This window comes from Hyperolius riggenbachi, chromosome 7 (genome assembly GCF_040937935.1).
Source record: "Hyperolius riggenbachi isolate aHypRig1 chromosome 7, aHypRig1.pri, whole genome shotgun sequence".
Taxonomy (NCBI): Eukaryota; Metazoa; Chordata; class Amphibia; order Anura; family Hyperoliidae; genus Hyperolius; species Hyperolius riggenbachi.
Window position 1 is genome coordinate 112,494,768 of NC_090652.1, and position 16,939 is coordinate 112,511,706.

The 16,939-nt window shown below is 43.2% G+C and overlaps 2 protein-coding genes across 4 annotated transcripts in view; one reads left to right on the forward strand and one right to left on the reverse strand.

Moving 5' to 3' along the window:
• GPR146 (G protein-coupled receptor 146) overlaps positions 1 to 11,281 on the reverse strand; it is a 144,683-nt gene extending 133,402 nt beyond the window's left edge. Inside the window, exon 1 of the mRNA XM_068244516.1 lies at positions 11,261 to 11,281. The gene's annotated coding sequence lies outside the window, so the exon portion shown is untranslated. The remainder of the gene's footprint in view (positions 1 to 11,260) is intronic.
• The window catches only part of C7H7orf50 (chromosome 7 C7orf50 homolog), a 553,489-nt gene that overhangs the window by 420,706 nt on the left and 115,844 nt on the right, over positions 1 to 16,939 (forward strand). The window lies entirely within an intron of this gene.

Consider the following 16,939-nt stretch of genomic DNA (forward strand, 5'->3'; position numbering starts at 1 on the left):
CACAAAACTAAGTGTGACCCAGGCCTAGGAAATAATGAATTGAATGAGACATTAATACTTTACCAGCTACAGCTGCAAATGCTTTTTCAAACCACCGGGAGTAATTATGCAGACAATATCTAAAAATTGAATTTGTTTTCTATGAATACATTATTGAATATTTCTTAGATTTATTTTTTTAAATATATTTTCCTAAGGCTTTGCTTTCAAAAGAAGCAAAAAACCAAACAAAAAAACAAAACCAATCAAAAACATTTCACGGGAAATAATTGTAAAACTTGTCATATTTTTGAAAATGTTCTTACTTCTTCATAAACAAGTCAAGCAGGAGGACTTGAAGTGGGTCTCTGCGAGATGTCAGATGTAAATAAGAAGAAGCCCTTTGTACCGCCCGGCTGCAGGAAAAGCTCTCTTTCAACCATTCCATGCATGAGTAAGAAGGAAAGTGCGCGGGGAATACAGAGAAAGCTGTCAGTGTGTGTAGCTTTGCTTTTCCTTTCCCTGTTCAAACATGAGCATTGTGGCTACATGCTGGCTCTGCACTATCTCCATTCCAGGCTCCTCGCTACCTCCTTCTACTGCCATTACTATTGCTTCTCATTCTGTGATCAGAGATTCTTCTCTTCTGTTTTGCCTTTATTTTTGTTTTATTCCCCCCCCCCCCCTTTACTCTTCCCCAAACAACATACATTTAACCAAGCATGCCAAATGTCATAATTCATGTCATGCTGGCCTCAGGGCCTTTGAAGGATTCCCAGCTATAAAATGTTAAACAAAGGCCTCAAAATCAGCCAGAGAGGTTTATGTACCATGAAGACACACTGCTGTTTCCTTGTTTCCCGGATTTATGTAGCACTGACGTCTTACTCTGTGCTTTCCTTAAAGCCATTCATGGCAGTTTTGTTGAGGTGCTTACAATCTAATATCCCTACTCATGACAGCACATTATGAGCAGCACGGTGGTATAGTGGATAGCGCTTTGCTAGTGGTTTGAATCCCAGCCAAGGCACTATCTTCATGGATTTTGTATGTTCTTCCTGTGTCTGTGTGGGTTTCCTCCGAGCAATCAGGTTTCCTCCTACATACCAAAAACATACAGATAAATTCATTGGCTTCCCCCTAAACTGGCCCTAGACTACCAATACATACTCTACACGATACATACTGTAGATAGACATATGACTATGATAGGGATTAGATTGTGAGCACCTCTGAAGAACAGTTAAGTGACAAGACAATATACTCCAGCACTTTCAGCGCTGTGAAAGATGTCACCGCTATATAAATAATAATAATTTTTGACCACTCCACAGACATTTTTGTCAGAAGCCAGTAGTATGCTTGTGGGTAGAGATTCCACCAAAACTGAGAGAAGCCTATTTCGTAGGCTGTGGCTGGAAATAGATAGTGGTTAAAGGTTAATAGGTTAAGGGCTGCCTCTGACACAGTAGACCTGGGTTTGAATCTCGGCTCTTCCTGTTCAGTAAGCCAGCATTCACTCAGTAAGGGGTCCTTGGGCTAGACTCCCTAATTGCCTACTGAGCATGCCCTAGTGACTGCAGCTATGGCACTTTGAGTCCACCAGGAAAAAGAAGAGGAAAAGCACAAAATGTCTTGTCTTCGTACAGCACCCCAGAAGATGATGGTGCTGTATAAATCAATAACAATAAGGCTGGGTTTACAGTAGCAAAATAACATTCAATGGAATGGACTGGCTTTGATGCAAATGGATTCTATGCAAGGTATCAGTTCCATTCACATCAGTTCATTTGGAACGGATCCGTATGAGTGGAAAGCAAGTACGAGTTCCGCTCGACCTTTCCAGATCAGCCCGATGAAGCGGATACTGACAGAATCAACGAAAGAGCGGACAGTGTTCACTAGGCTGTTTGCCGCCATTTAGGTCCTCTGCACAGACGAAGCACATGATTTACTACTCCAAGCCCTATAAAAAGCATCAAGCCATCATTGGTGTGCAACAGACCAATGGGAATCCTTCTTTCCCAGGGAGGATTCTCATTTCTTCACTGAATGATACTCCAATGAGAATCCTCCCTGGTGCTCAGGGAGGATACCGATTAGTCTTTTGTGATCCAACGGGTGCCTGATGCTTCTAATAGGGGCTTGGATTGGTATACCCTCTATACAGAGGACCTAAGCAGTGGAGCCAGCAGAGGCCCAAATGGACAGCCAATCGCACCAGTGGTGACATAAGCAGAACCGGATGCACAATGGAGATATATGAGCGGCATACATGGACATTTGTTGGAACCTGCGTAGATATACTTTAACCGCTCTGTTGTGCATCCGAACAGTGTAAAAGCAGTGTTCATCGTGACGTCACACGCATGCGCAGAGCGCTCCTGGCCAGCGAACGCATGCTGTAGTACATGTGCAGCCCTGCCAGCCAGCGCATAACGATCCCGACGGGGACTCCAGGGCAATTACAGGTGAACGGGGGGAGCAATGAGCATCAGTACAGCTCACCACACATGCCTGCTCCTTCGCCCCGTTTCTCATCTGCTTTAGGGATTTGGTATCCTAAAACCTATACCTAGACCTAAACTCTAGCACAGCACAAAATGAAAAATCTTTATTCCACATATACTGTAGATGCTGAATAAATGCACTTCTCTGTATTCTGTGTTTAGTCAGATAAACCTGTCTAATGTAGTTCTTGTGCAAGAAGGAGAAAAAGAAACTGGCACTAGGTGTCAATCAGAGGTGGACTGGCTCAGCTACCGGAGTTTAACCCAACAAATACATGCGCTTCTATATAGGTATCTTGTATACGCAACTTGAGGCACTGTAACTTGCAAATAGGGTACCTTTACTCAACGGTGGACAGACAACGGGTATGCGGTAGGGGTGACAGAGGCCTGACAGCCGTTTCGCTTAACAATAAGCTTCCTCAGAGGCCAGTATACTACTGGCCTCTGAGGAAGCTTATTGTTAAGCTAAACAGATTTCAGGCCTCTGTCACCCCCACCGCATACCCGTTGTCTGTACTACTGGCCTCTGAGGAAGCTTATTGTTAAGCGAAACAGATTTCAGGTCTCTGTCACCCCCACCGCATACCCGTTGTCTGTACTACTGGCCTCTGAGGAAGCTTATTGTTAAGCGAAACGGCTGCAGGCCTCTGTCACCCCCACCGCATACCCGTTGTCTGTACACCGTTGAGTAAAGGTACCATATTTGCAAGTTACAGTGCCTCAAGCTTTTTCTTCTGTTGTGTATACTAATGTAGTTCTTATAAGCAACTGTATACAGACTGCAGGAGAGCTCTGCCTATGCAGCTGCCCATAAGGTTAACACCCGAGGCTTAACCCTTTCAGTGCTTTCAGGTTTTCTTTTCGATTTCTATAAATTGTAATAAAGAATTTTTTTTTCCATAAAGATTATCACACTGTGACTAATCTTTTAGATCAGTGAAGTCCTGAGTTTAGCTCCACTTTAAGGCTTAGCTGAAGAATACAAAATGCTAAGCGGCAGCAAGTCAGCGAACTAAGCGCTCATTTTCATAAATGGTACTTAGTTATCCTCCCTAAGCATACAGAAGTAAATCTTAGGATTACGTCAGATAATTAAAGGCACCTGTATGACAGGTTTGCTGTAATTTGCAGTGTTTTGGGAACATCTGGCTTTAACAAAGTTTAGCGGACATATTGCATGGAATGTGCAGCATTCATTTACTTCTGTCCCTGTTGCTTTGAGCGTTCTGTTTGCAGAATGTCAGTTGTACAACAAACTGATTCTGCTAATACAGATCTTCTAAGACAAGCGCCTCTGGCTGTCCGCTCTGTGTCTGTTCCTGTATCTTACAGAAATGTCACTTCTTGTCCCATTCTATGTTCCCATTGAGTAATATCTTCCATTTAGCATTGCTTACACTGATCTTTTGTATGTGTATTAGTTCCATGCCAGGGAGTTTCCAATATAGTAAAGAAGCCATGGATGCTTATTTTTATCACATTGCATCACTGGCGCCTCTGCCAACCGTGCGCACATCACTCAGCATTCAAACACTTTCCAGAAAATGTCACTAGGCGTTTAACAGTGTCGTGATTATGGTAAATGCATAAGCTTGAAGTCATTTTTAAAGGGTAAGTGTATGTATAATCTGCTTTTCACCATTTAGTCCTTATTCCTCCCCATCTTAAACATCACTATGCCTGATTATTCACTTGCTTTCACACTCAGCTATTAAAGGTTGCTGGTTTATTAGTACAGGTGTAAGGCCTGGTTAACATTGGCAATTTTAAATAATCTCTTTGTAGATCTTAAAGGAACGGATGCGAACAAATCCAATGTTAACCTTGGATCCGTTCGCATTGGTCTGTTCGAACAGATCTGTTCCGCATGCTCCGTTGAACAGACCCCAAGTTTGGTGCTGCAGCAATTTTTCTGGACCGCTGAGCTCAGTGGAACAGAAGCTGACTCTGATGCACTGCATTGGGGCAATGAGAACCTAAACCTTTAATCACATTGGCTAAAAAATGGGCCAAATGTGGTTAGAGGAGTGTGTGTGTGGAAGGAGGGGGAAGGGGGGATTGGGTCGGGTTTGGGGGTTATATGGGGAGATGGAACTAAACTGATGCAATGGGAACAGAACGTAAACAGATCCATTTTCACAGATTTGTTCCTCTGAAAGTGCCAGTGTGAACCGGCCCTAAGCCTTCTCATTGAGAGTAGCAAAATCTATCACAGATCTTTAAAAACAAACAATAAAAACCACCTGTGATCGGTAGTGGCCTGGGGGCAGAACTGCTTCTGAAAAGGGATGATCAATGAGAGGCAAATAGTTGATTTAGGGTTATGCAAATATATGCTTCTTGAAAATCGAATCCAATCTTGGCTTCATTCAATTGGTCAATATTCAAACATACATTTGCATAATCCTGTATCAATTTAGGATTGTTTACATCTCATTGAACAAATGTAGGCAATGCCAGCTTGTAGCCTAAATTTAATTTAGTTGCAAATCTCATTGTCATGCTTGAAAAACCTATTATGCTGGGAACACACGTTTTGTTTATGCAGGAAGAATCGTTCCGATAGATGCCTTCGATTGATAAATTCCGTCATGTCCGATTCTCCGCTCGATTGTTTTCCGCTTGATTTCTCATAGAAGTTAATGGAAAAAAAGAGAAGAAAAACAAAGATAAGAGAATCGAGCAGAGAATCGACCGCAAAAAAAGTGGCAAACTAGAAGAGAAAAACAAGAAACACCCCATTGAAACGTAATGGCTTTGTTCTAAAGAACAGCAAACATGGATAGTGCAAGACAACAATAGTCCCATGTGCCAGACCTCCCCTGGTGCTGTTTGGGATAAGTGTGTAAAAGTGATTTTTTTTCCATCAATTCTTGGCAGCCTCAATCATTCTGATTGAATCTGCTAGAAATCGATGGCCCAGTCAATTATGGGCAAAAATCAATTAAATCGGTTGATTTGATTGATTTTCCCCGTTCTTGCCTTTTTATGTGATCGATAACTCAGTAAAGGAACCAGCCTTCAACCATTTCAGCCGCACGGATGTGACCCTCATGTCCGCGGCTGGTGCTGCTGTAGCCGTAGGGACGTGAGACTCACATCCGTGCAGTCTGTGGGCTGTGTGCGTGATCATGCAGGCGGATCCCACGATCGCGATGGTTCCGGCGACATGGGGGATTGGTGACAGGGAATAGGAGTCCCCTGAGCCAATCCGTGCATGTCCGCTGAGAATGATCACTGTTTTTGTTCAAAAACAGTGATCATTCTGAAATGGTCCCGAAGCGCTGCCTCCTGCTAGCTCTTTTCTGCTGCTCCTGCCGCCAATCGTTAGATTAATGAATGGAAACTTTGTTCATCTCCCTTCAGGCCCCCATGATCGCTGGCATCAATGAGATGCCTGCGTCACTTCCAAAGTGTAAAAGCCACTCATTACTTCCTATTTTGCGTAATTATTGTATGTGAATAGGAAATAATGTGCATGGACATCTTTTGGCCAATAGTAAAATTACACCTACATACATTAGGGACTAAAAATTATTACCGTATATAATATTATAAAATATGTATGTCAAGGGGGTATATTATTATTAAATTAATTGCTTAAAATTAGTGATGGATGTAAAACTGAAAAAATGCACGTTTATTTCCAAATAAAATATTGTCACCATACATTGACCCAGGGAAATATTTTAAATGTTTTTATAACTGGAACAAATGGGTATATAAAATTTGTGGGTTTTTATTACAGTAGTACAGTAGCAGCTACAGGGGTGGGGGAAGCCTCATTTGGACCCTGAGGCTTCCCCTCCCGAGGTGAGTACCCCCCAGGGGATGTTTTTTTTGTTACAGGGTCTCTTTAAAGCATTACTATCCACATTCCGGCATAGTGGGGTCTGAACCCTCTATAACAGTCATTACAGATTGACGATATACCTTATAATGATTCAGATCACTCAGTATTTGATTTTACATAAAAATTTATTTGCCTATCATAAAGCATACATACAAAAATATGAACAGTTCCAAGTAGTGTTTCCCTCTGCTGATATTCCATCCTATTAGGCCTTTATAGTCGACCAAGCATGAATCAATTTTTCAATTAGTACATTGAAAAGTATTATACCAATTGTATTTTGTAGACTGGGATCAAAAATAGTCTTAGTTGCACTAGTAATTGTGTTGAACTCCTAATAATCTTGAATAAAATTACATAAAAAATAACTTCTAAAAGAACTTCTTCCCAAGTAGGGGTTTTCAGAAAAGATTCGGTCTGGATGTATGAGCTATAAGCTTCAGCTCCTATTTTTATAGTCACTACATTCAATATGGCTGACAAATTTGAAATTTCCCTCAATATCTTGTTGTAATTAGCTGAAATTTATTTTGCGTCAATAATTGTTTATTTTTAATTTCTGACATTTAATTAAGCCATAATATTTTTTATTTACAAATTCCTTATTTAACTTATCTGTGAGAATTTACGTTGTTTGGTATACTTACACATACTGACATTTGATTAACACATATTGATTTTGATGACCATTAATTAGCACTTTGACGCTGGTAGAATTCTTGTCTGCCTCTGACCTGTTGATTAATTGAATTGCCCAAGACATTAGGACTTTTAAATATTAAATCTATCTATCTATCTATCTATCTATCTATCTATCTATCTATCTATCTATCTATCTATCTATCTATCTATCTATCTATCTAGACACACTTCTGATATTTCTGTCCCTTTACTAATTCCTTTTTAATGTGTCTGTCCTTTTCCTGAAATGGAGTCAGCCATTTTGACCCAGCAAAGCACGGAGATCTGTAACTTACAGCCTACAGTAATTCAATACTTATTTAAACACTATAACTATCCTTATATAATAATCAAATAACATGTATACTGATCAATTATCGAAAATAATTTTTTTTCTATAATTGTTTTATAAAAAAGTTCTACAAATATTTATCTGACATTATCTATAACCATGGCATTTCAGCAAGAAATCTAAATGTCTAATATAAGCAAAATGTCTAAGTTTGTGTAATTTAAACACTCTTATGAAAGTTTTACTGTCTGGAATAAATTGGTAAGTCTTAGAGGAATATTTTAAAGAAATACCCCAACTTCATAGTTTACACTGAAATTTAGCATAGCACACTCAAACTTATAACTAAAAAGATGTACAAATGACAGATTTTCCTGCATATACTACAAGAATTCTGACAATTGCACCAGATGGAAGCTATCGATCTCCAGTGGATCGGGTGCAATAGCAGGTCAATAGGCCTTAGCAAAAGTTTATTTAAAATATATACCTAGTGTGTGAGAATTTCATCCCTTTCTGATTTTTGATTTATCTGATGGTCGAATCTGGTGGCCACTTTAATTGAAAGGGAATCTGAATGACTTGTCTTACTGACACTTATTTGTTCACTCACAATGTAAATCCTATTAAACATTCATATAGCTAGCTACCTATCTGAGAAACCTTTGCTTATTCTTATGCAAAACAGAAGTTTGCTTTCCTAAAACAGAAAGAATTTGCGATAATTCAGGTTGGAGTGAGCTCGAGATGTCTCCCAGGCACCACTGCTGAATATATGCAAATTAACCATTCTTATGCGCAAGGTACCATATATACTAGAGTATTAGCTGACTTTTTGGACCTAAAAAAGTGGCCCAAAAGTGGGGGTGATGGCTTATACTGGAGTCACCACATCTCTATCTCCTTTGCCAAGTGCTCCCCGACATATGCAGCTGGAGACCACTGTGTCCCCCTGAGTGCCTCCCCGGCATGCGCGGAGTGTTGTGACTCCCTGGCATAAGCAAAGTGGTGAGGGTGGGATGTAGTATTGATGGCTAGGGGTCATAGAGATAAGACTGCGACAGAGGCTAAGGAGGAATTTCAGCCATTACTAATACAATGCACCTGCATTGCTCTGCATATGTCAGGGGCCACTCTGGGGAGTCGCAGCAGAGCAGGATCATCCACCGGGCAACCTAGGCAGGTGCCTGGGGCCTAGTGGGTGTCAAGGGGCCCACTTGCCACCTTCTCTGACCTTTTTTCCACCTTCTCTGACCTTTTTTCCACTTTAGCTTAAAAAAAAAGGATCACAAGGGTGTGCCAAATCAATTTCCTTGCCTAGGGCCCCATTACATCTTAACCCATCTCTGAGTCACAGCCATCACACCCACATGTGCCTATGGTGGGGGCTTACAGCCATTGCTAATACAATGCACCCACACCATGCTGCATATGCTGAGGCGTAATTTGGGTTTGTTAACACACACTATTGGCTGAAATGTTTCCTTTCTGTGGAGCTGCGTTTCACTAAATTGAAATACATTTGTGTCCACTGCCCATACCTGTGTCCCTTTATAAAGTCTGCATCTTGGTGTGGATATGTAGAAATAGACCCATCCCCTGGGATACCCATCTCCTGGGATAAGTGATGGTCAACACACCACATGCTACCGACAATGGCAAAGATTGTTTCAATAGAGGAATTTCCCTGAATTTCCAATATCCTCACTTCCTACTGGACTATGATGGCCTATGCGATCCTCTGTTACCAAAAATGGCATGTATTCACTCCCCTGTTATATCTGTTTAGTGTAGGAAGGGAACATAACCTCCCACAGAAAGAAGTGTTAAAAAAGCATGTCACTGTGCAGCCACTAGGAGGGCACACACACCTCACTGCTACATTCTGCCTGTACCATCAGAAATGTGTGATATACCTACCTGGGGCTTCCTCCGGCTCCCCTGCAGTTTGTAAGGTCCCTGCTGCATTTCCTACCATCGAATTATCCTTGTGCGCCACTTTGTCAGGGCTCACCCCCACATAACAACAGAAGGGTCGCTAGCCTGGAGCTGTACAGTCTTGTGACCGAAAAATCACTCCTGAGTCCTGAGTGACAGTCCTTGCATGTGTGTACGATGAAGCAGGAGGTTTCAACACAGAAACTAGGCACCCCATAGCAGCAATGTTATGCTGCGCGGGGGACGTAAGAGTAATTTGGGGCTCTGCCGATCGCTGGATCCTGAATTACACCTCCCTCCGAGTTGCGATGACTCAGAGGGGGAATACTATTCAACGCCGCTGGGGAATTTAGCGGCAGCAGGGAGAGCCGCCATTCTGCTTGCCCTGCGACCAACTCACCGATGGTGTTCTAATATGTACGCGTGTACAAGGCTTTCACACTGAACAGGTGCAGTGGCAGACACAGATAGGCAGGTATAATAGCCACTCATAAGTGAAACCCACCTTTATTAGTGTTATTCCCTCGCATTGTGTTATGTCTGCCGCAGTTCTTTAACAAGAACCTGAAGTCTAATGTTGAAGAAAGGTTTGATTCTTATGTAAGTAATCATGCTGGCCCTCACCACTCATTCAGCGCCGCAACCTTCTAAGAAAATCCAAAAAGTACTTGTGGGATTTGCTTTTGCTGCCATGTATGAGCATGGCCACGCTGCGACTGTGTGAGTCCTGCCTGCGCAGTAGCACAAAGCTGGCCATGCATGACCTTTTCCTCCATGCACAAGCAGCTTTGTGCTACTGTGCATGCGCAGACAGGACCGGGCAGTGTGGCAACGCTCGTACACTGAGGGGGGCACAGCCACAAAGAATAAGGGCTCATTTACACTCAGGCGCTTTGCGTCTGCGATTAGCACTTTGCTGATCACTGGCTGCTGCACAAGTAATTCTATGGAATTACTCTACACTGCAGCGTTTGTGGCACGTTTGCGATCATTGTCAAATGTGCTGCATGCAGCATTTTCCTGGCGGTTGCTTTGTGATTCTCATTCACTGGAATACAATGGCCTAAAAATTGTGTAATAGCGCAACACAAAATTTGCAATCATAATTGTTAGGCAATTGTGATTGCGATTTTCCTGAGTGTGAACTCAGAAGAGGGTCTCGGCGGGCAGTGATGGGGCACAGGAGGCCACTGAAAGCCTCTGGATCATCCATAGGCCTCCCTCTACCTTTTTTATTCTTTCTTTTTAATTTTGCATCAACTCAACTAATTATTTGCATTTTATTAACTATCCCTAATAGCCACCCATTATTATATTACCTTATGTGACACTACGCTATACTCAACAGCTTTTATTGGTTGTCCTCTAACTCCCCCACCCCAATGCACTGCAAGGACTTGTAGTTCTACAGTCACTGGAGACTGGCAGATGCCGAGCTTTCAAGTAAGACCACCCAAGCTTTGTTAATCCCTTGACAAGAGTCCTTAAAATATGAAATCTCTTCTGTGTTTGGTTTTTGGCAAGTGTCACTCCTCTGAGTGTATTAAATATATCACAGAGAGCGTCTTCAAGTCATCAAGGAGTTCCTGACTTGCAGAAAGTAAGCATTATCAGTATTATTATTATTATCCCAGGCCTACAGAGGGGAGCAGCGTTTGATGTTGAGGGCTAGTTAAGAAGATGTAACGGCGGCCCTGTTATGTATACACTCAGCGTGTTTACTCTGGCTCAACCTCATGCGGAATAACTGTTTTCCAGTCTTTTGTGTGGATTATGGAGCGGAGCATTGCCTCAACCACAAAGCCACTTCAGTCAGCAACTTTCCCATTCTGCACAATGTGCTGTGAAAAGATAGATGTTTAAAATCACACACACACAAAGGGCACTGAAGACCCAACAGCTATAATAATTACAGACTTTCTCATCCTCTCTTCCTCGGTACAAAGAGCACTTCAGAAGAAATTTAATAACACACTGCAGCAGTCCTAAAGGCCATTTGCTTACCTGTACATTTTGGTTTCTGTATTTTCAGTTCTGATTATAGGTAATGGTGGAATATTTTCTTTCTGCAAAGAAGAAATGATAGAAATGCTATAATTCAATATGGGCACAGTGTGCTTGAAGCAGAACTAAAATCGAAATGTCCCCTCTGCTCCAATATATTAGCCGCATTACTATAGATAAAGTAAACTCTTTTACAAAAAGTACCTGGCAGGGTTAATAAGTCTACTTTCATTTTCTCTCTGGAGCCCTATCTGTGTGCTGCTTTGAGCAGTCCAGGCTACCTACAGGTTGTTTATCTCTGACTGCAAGAGTAAAGGGTCATTTTAAGCATGGAGATTCTGTGTGCACGCTACACAGATAGAAAACTGTACACTAAGGAAAATAGAAGTGCAGTTCTTACAGACTGAACTGAATATTACTTTATTATGCAAGGGCTGCTGCCAGTACCAGCTGCTGTGACCTGGGAGATAGAGATTATAATTTTTACAAAGGACTACATTACTTTGTGTAAAAGTTAAGTAGGATGACTATATATAATCAATAAGGAGTTAGTGGGTAGGTTGTTACTTGTATGTTATGCTAGACAGTAATGCAGCTTTAAAGAGGACCTGTAATGAAAATAAAGTAAGGAATAAAATCATTTATTTTTCTTTCAATATTCATAAATTGTGTAGTCACCGTTGCCTATTGTAACACCTTTGCTCTCTCTAATTTACATTTTGAAATGGATTGCAGAGGGCGACATCTTTAGACCTGTCAGTTGGTCTCTGCAGAATATTTGGTTACTGAGAGTTCCAAAGCCAGTACAAAATATACATGGTCTCCCAGAATGCTCTGGCAGGAGCATTCTGCAGAGCTAAACAGTCTAGACTAAGCATAACTGGGAAGTTGGGGCTACATACTAATATACAGCAATATATAGATATAGGAAGTGTTACAGGTGCTGAAACCAGGAAAATTGCTATAAAAGTGGGTATCCTGAATCGTTTCTTGTATTCTGCCATAGAACACTATAGTGCCTCTTTAAATACAAAGTGAAGCTTTCTAAGCAGAATGGCTGGAGACAGAACATTACAGGTAAGCATAAAACCGTGGCTACAGCAAGCATAATTCAGCAAAATAAGTTAGGATCTATTTACTTGGTAATATTTCCCATGCGCTTGCTCTAATAGCCAGCTAAAGAGTAATGAGGTTTTCCAATCTAGGCCTTGGCAGGCCAGAGCCCTTATTGCAAGACCTTCAAAGCAAGGCCCTTCCTCCCCTTTATAAAATATAGGTTGGCCTTGTTTCCTTTGGCTCAGTATGACATGCAGTCCCCTGGCCCCTCAGCTTCACTTCTGATTCTTTCTGCTTTTAATCTTCCTCTTCCCTTTTTCTCTCATCTATTCTTCACGTTAGCGATTGTGGACGCAGGCCAGGAGTTACATGTTTTAGCATTGTATAGGTTTCGCCTCCATTTAGAACAGGAAAAGAATAATGCCTAGCACGCTACCTTCAAGGATACATCTAAGCTGCTAAAAAAAATGTGAGATCTACTTACGCGGGTCTTCCACCAGCCCCTGGCAGCCCATATATGTCCCTCACCGCAGCTCCGTTGCTCTGCTCCCAGGATCCCCTCCATTCCAGATGCCGACCTCGCCAGGTAGACAAACACTACATCATTTATAATTATTGTAAAAGTTAACGGACACATCCAAGATCCCTAAAAAATAAAAAAAACATCTACTTACCTGGGGCTTCCTCTGGCCCAGGCATGGGCAAACTTGGCCCTCCAGCTGTTTACGAACTACACGTCCCACACTGCATTTGCCTTTATGAGTCATGATTGTGGCTGTAAGACTCCTGCAATGCTTTGTGGGACTTGTAGTTCCTTAAAGTGAACCTCCGGACTAAAAATCGACTCAGCAGCACTGAAAATGCTTGGTGTTTCTTTAACAGTTTCACAGCATCAGAACTTTGTTTCTCTTATACAAGCCTCATTTTTAGCTGCACAGAAGAAAACTGCCCGGGCTTTTTTCCCCTGATGCTGTGCAAAGCATGATGGGATTTCTGATGTTGTTGCTCTCGTTCTGCTGTTTTGGTGCAAATTTTTCTTTTTTTAATTTTGAATTTGACATTTGAAGCCTAGCCTGTGCAGCTGGGAGGGGTTATCAGGACACAGGACAGTTGTAACTGTGTCTCCTGCTCCTTGTCACCTCCTTTCAACCAAAAAGATGGCTGCCCCCATGACAAAGATGGCAGCCCCCATGAATCACAAACATTTACCTGTTCTTTTAAAACAGGGTGGGTAAAAAATTATATTACCTATCTATTCTAATTAACATAACTAATGTAACTTAATGACAGTATGTTTGTTTAGGCTGAAGTTCCCCTTTAACAGCTGGAGGGCCAAGTTTGCCCATGCCTGCTCTAGCCCCTTGCAGCCGTCTTGTGCCCTCGCCGCAGCTCCGCCCCCTCGGGGTCCCCTCTGGCACAAGATGCTCATTGTACCTGCGCAAGTGGCTCTCAGAGTCGCACTGACATCATCCGGACTGTACTGCGCAGTGAGCCGCACGCTGGAGCATAGAAAGATGCCCACTTTGCTAGGTCGGCATCTGCACTAGAGGGGACCGGGAGCCACCGGAGTGCCAGCGAGGGCACAGGACGGCTGCTAGGGGCTGGCGGAAGCCCCAGGTAAGTGAATTTTTTATTTTTATTCTCCATGGACCTTTCCTTTAACCCATTCGCATTCCGTCGGTTTCACTTGAGCAATGTTCACCTCCCATTGATTAGCCTATAACTTTATCACTACTTATCACAATGAACTGATCTATATCTTGTTTTTTTCCGCCACCAATTAGGCTTTCTTTGGGGGGTACATTTTGCTAAGAGCCACTTTACTGTAAATGCATTTTAACAGGAAGAATAAGAAAAAAATGGAAAAAATTCAATATTTCTCAGTTTTCAGCCATTATAGTTTTAAAATAATACATGCCTCCATAATTAAAACTCACGTATTGTACTTGCCCATATGTCCCGGTTATTACACCGTTAAAATTATGCCCCTATCACAATGTATGGCGACAATATTTTATTTGGAAATAAAGGTGCATTTTTTCCGTTTTGCATCTATCACTATTTACAAGTTTAAAATTAAAAAAAAATATAGAAATATTTCATCTTTACATTGATATTTAAAAAGTTTAGACCCTTAGGTAAATATTTACATGTTTTTTTTTTATTGTAATGTTTTTTTTTTTAATAATAAACTTTTTATTTGGGTATTTTTGGGAGGGTGGGATGTAAACAATGGTTTTATAATGTAAATGTGTCTTGAGTTTTATTTTTTTTACTTTTAGTTGTAGTTTTAATTTTTGGCCACAAGATGGCGGCCATAAGTTTGTTTACATGACGTCACTCTAAGCGTAACATACGCTTAGAGAGACGCATGGGGGAGGCAACAGCCAGAAAAAGCGCAGCTTCCGAGAGAAGCTGTCGCTTTTTCAGCGGGGGAGAGGAATCGGTGATCGGGCACCATAGCCCGATTCACTGATTGCCTGGCTAACGAACCGCGGGGCGGGAGCGCGCGTGCACACGCGCGATCGGCCGCGGGAGCGCGTGGTAGCGCGCATGGTTCCTGGACGTACCGTACTTTCCGCCGTATAAGACGCACTTTTTCTCCCCAAAAAATGGGGTGAAAAAGTCCCTGCGTCTTATACGGCAAAGGCAGGGAATCCCCGACTTCCCGAACGCCCGCCGATGCAAACCGCCGCCACATCGGGGATTCCCTGCCTGTGTGCGGTGTCCTGTCTCCTCCACCTGTCACTTCTGTGTTGTGGCCATAGTCCCCCTGTCCCCTGCATGTGTCCGCTCCCTCCCCTTGCGTTGTGTGGCCCCCCCGGGTGTTTATCGGCAGCTGCTTACCTCAGCCATCATGCCCGCGTGAACTGCAGACCTCCTTCTTCTATGTGCGGCTTCCTCTAGTGCCGGCTTCTAATGACGAAGCCGGCACTAGTGGAAGCCGCACACAGAAGCCGGAGGTTTGCAGTCCACGCGGGCATGATGGCTGAGGTAAGCAGCTGCCGATAAACACCCGGGGGGGCCACACAACGCAAGGGGAGGGAGCGGACACATGCAGGGGACAGGGGGACTATGGCCACACAACGCAAGGGGAGGGGGCGTACACACGCAGGGGACAGGGGGACCATGGCCACACAACGCAAGGGGAGGGGGCGGACACGCGCAGGGGACAGGGGGACCATGGCCACACAACGCAAGGGGAGGGGGCGGGGAGCCGCTGACACATGCAGGGGACAGGAGGACCATGTGGCAGGAAAGACATAGGGGGTGACATGGAAGTGACAGGAGGAGACGTGGACTTCGGGGGAGACAGCAGGAGACATGGTGGGGGTGACAGGAGGACACATGGGCTGACAGGAGCGCCATGGGGGAATCAGAAAGGACAGGAGGAGACATGGAGGAGGAGACAGGAGGACCATATGGGAGACAGCAGGAGACATGGTGGGGGTGACAGGAGGACACATGGGCTGACAGGAGGACCATGGGGTGACAGGAGGAGACATGGGGGTGACAGGAGGACCATGGGGTGACAGGAGGACCATGGGGTGACAGGAGGACCATGGGGGAGACATGGAGGGGGAGGCAGGAGTATGCATGGGGGTGAGAGGAGGACCATGGGGTGGGGGCATGAGGATGCATGGAAGACACATAAGACCAGGTGGAGACATGGTGGGGGTGACAGAAGGACACTGGGGGAGACAGGAGGACACATGGGGAGACATGGAGGATACAGAAGGACATATGGGAGAGACATGGGGAGACATAAGGACACATGGGGGACACAGGAGGATACCATTTGAGGTATAACTTCTACAAGGCGCTCCTGGAATATGCACGCACCAGGTTTAGTATTTTTTTTCTTGTTTTTGCCCTCTAAACCTGGGTGCGTCTTATATTCCGGAGCGTCTTATACGGCGCGAAATACGGTAGTTTCTACGTCCAGGAACTAAAATAGGTTAAGCATTTTTTTCATTATGTTATTTTCACTGTAATTCCTCTTTAATGTTGTTATAATTCAGTTACGTTGCAAGATTACCTCCCACCAGTGGCGTAGCAATAGGGGTTGCAGAGATTGTGACCGCACTGGGGCCACTGGACCAGAGGTGCCCCCCTTCATCCATCTTATTAGCTTTGCATTGGTGCTATGCTGGTAATGAACATCTCTATATGTGCAGTGAATGGTGGTAATCCTTAACAAAATGTTTTCTTACTCCTCTCTGACAGTGCAGCGGTCCTTGGTAAGTTTTGGGGCTCCATATCAATTGAGAGCTTATGGCCCCATGTAAAAGTCACACTGGGGCCCCAAGCTCCTTAGTTACACCACTGCCTCCCGCTGCTGTGCGTGGCTACAGTTTGGTTGGTGTATCTATGCCTATCTTCATAGCTTGTGTGATTGAAAAAAATAAAACTCAATACAAATCCAAACTAAATAAATAAACAAATGGCTTGGCATTGGCCTGGCTAGGAGTTCAGCTTCATCTTTTGAAGGGAAAGTCTTTGCTTGATGCAAATTTAAAGGTAAAACAGTTTTTAATAACATGCACCAATTCACTTTATGCCAATTTTATAATTAAAGCCACGTAAGGTTTTGGAAGGAAAAATATTCAGGTTTTTTTTTTT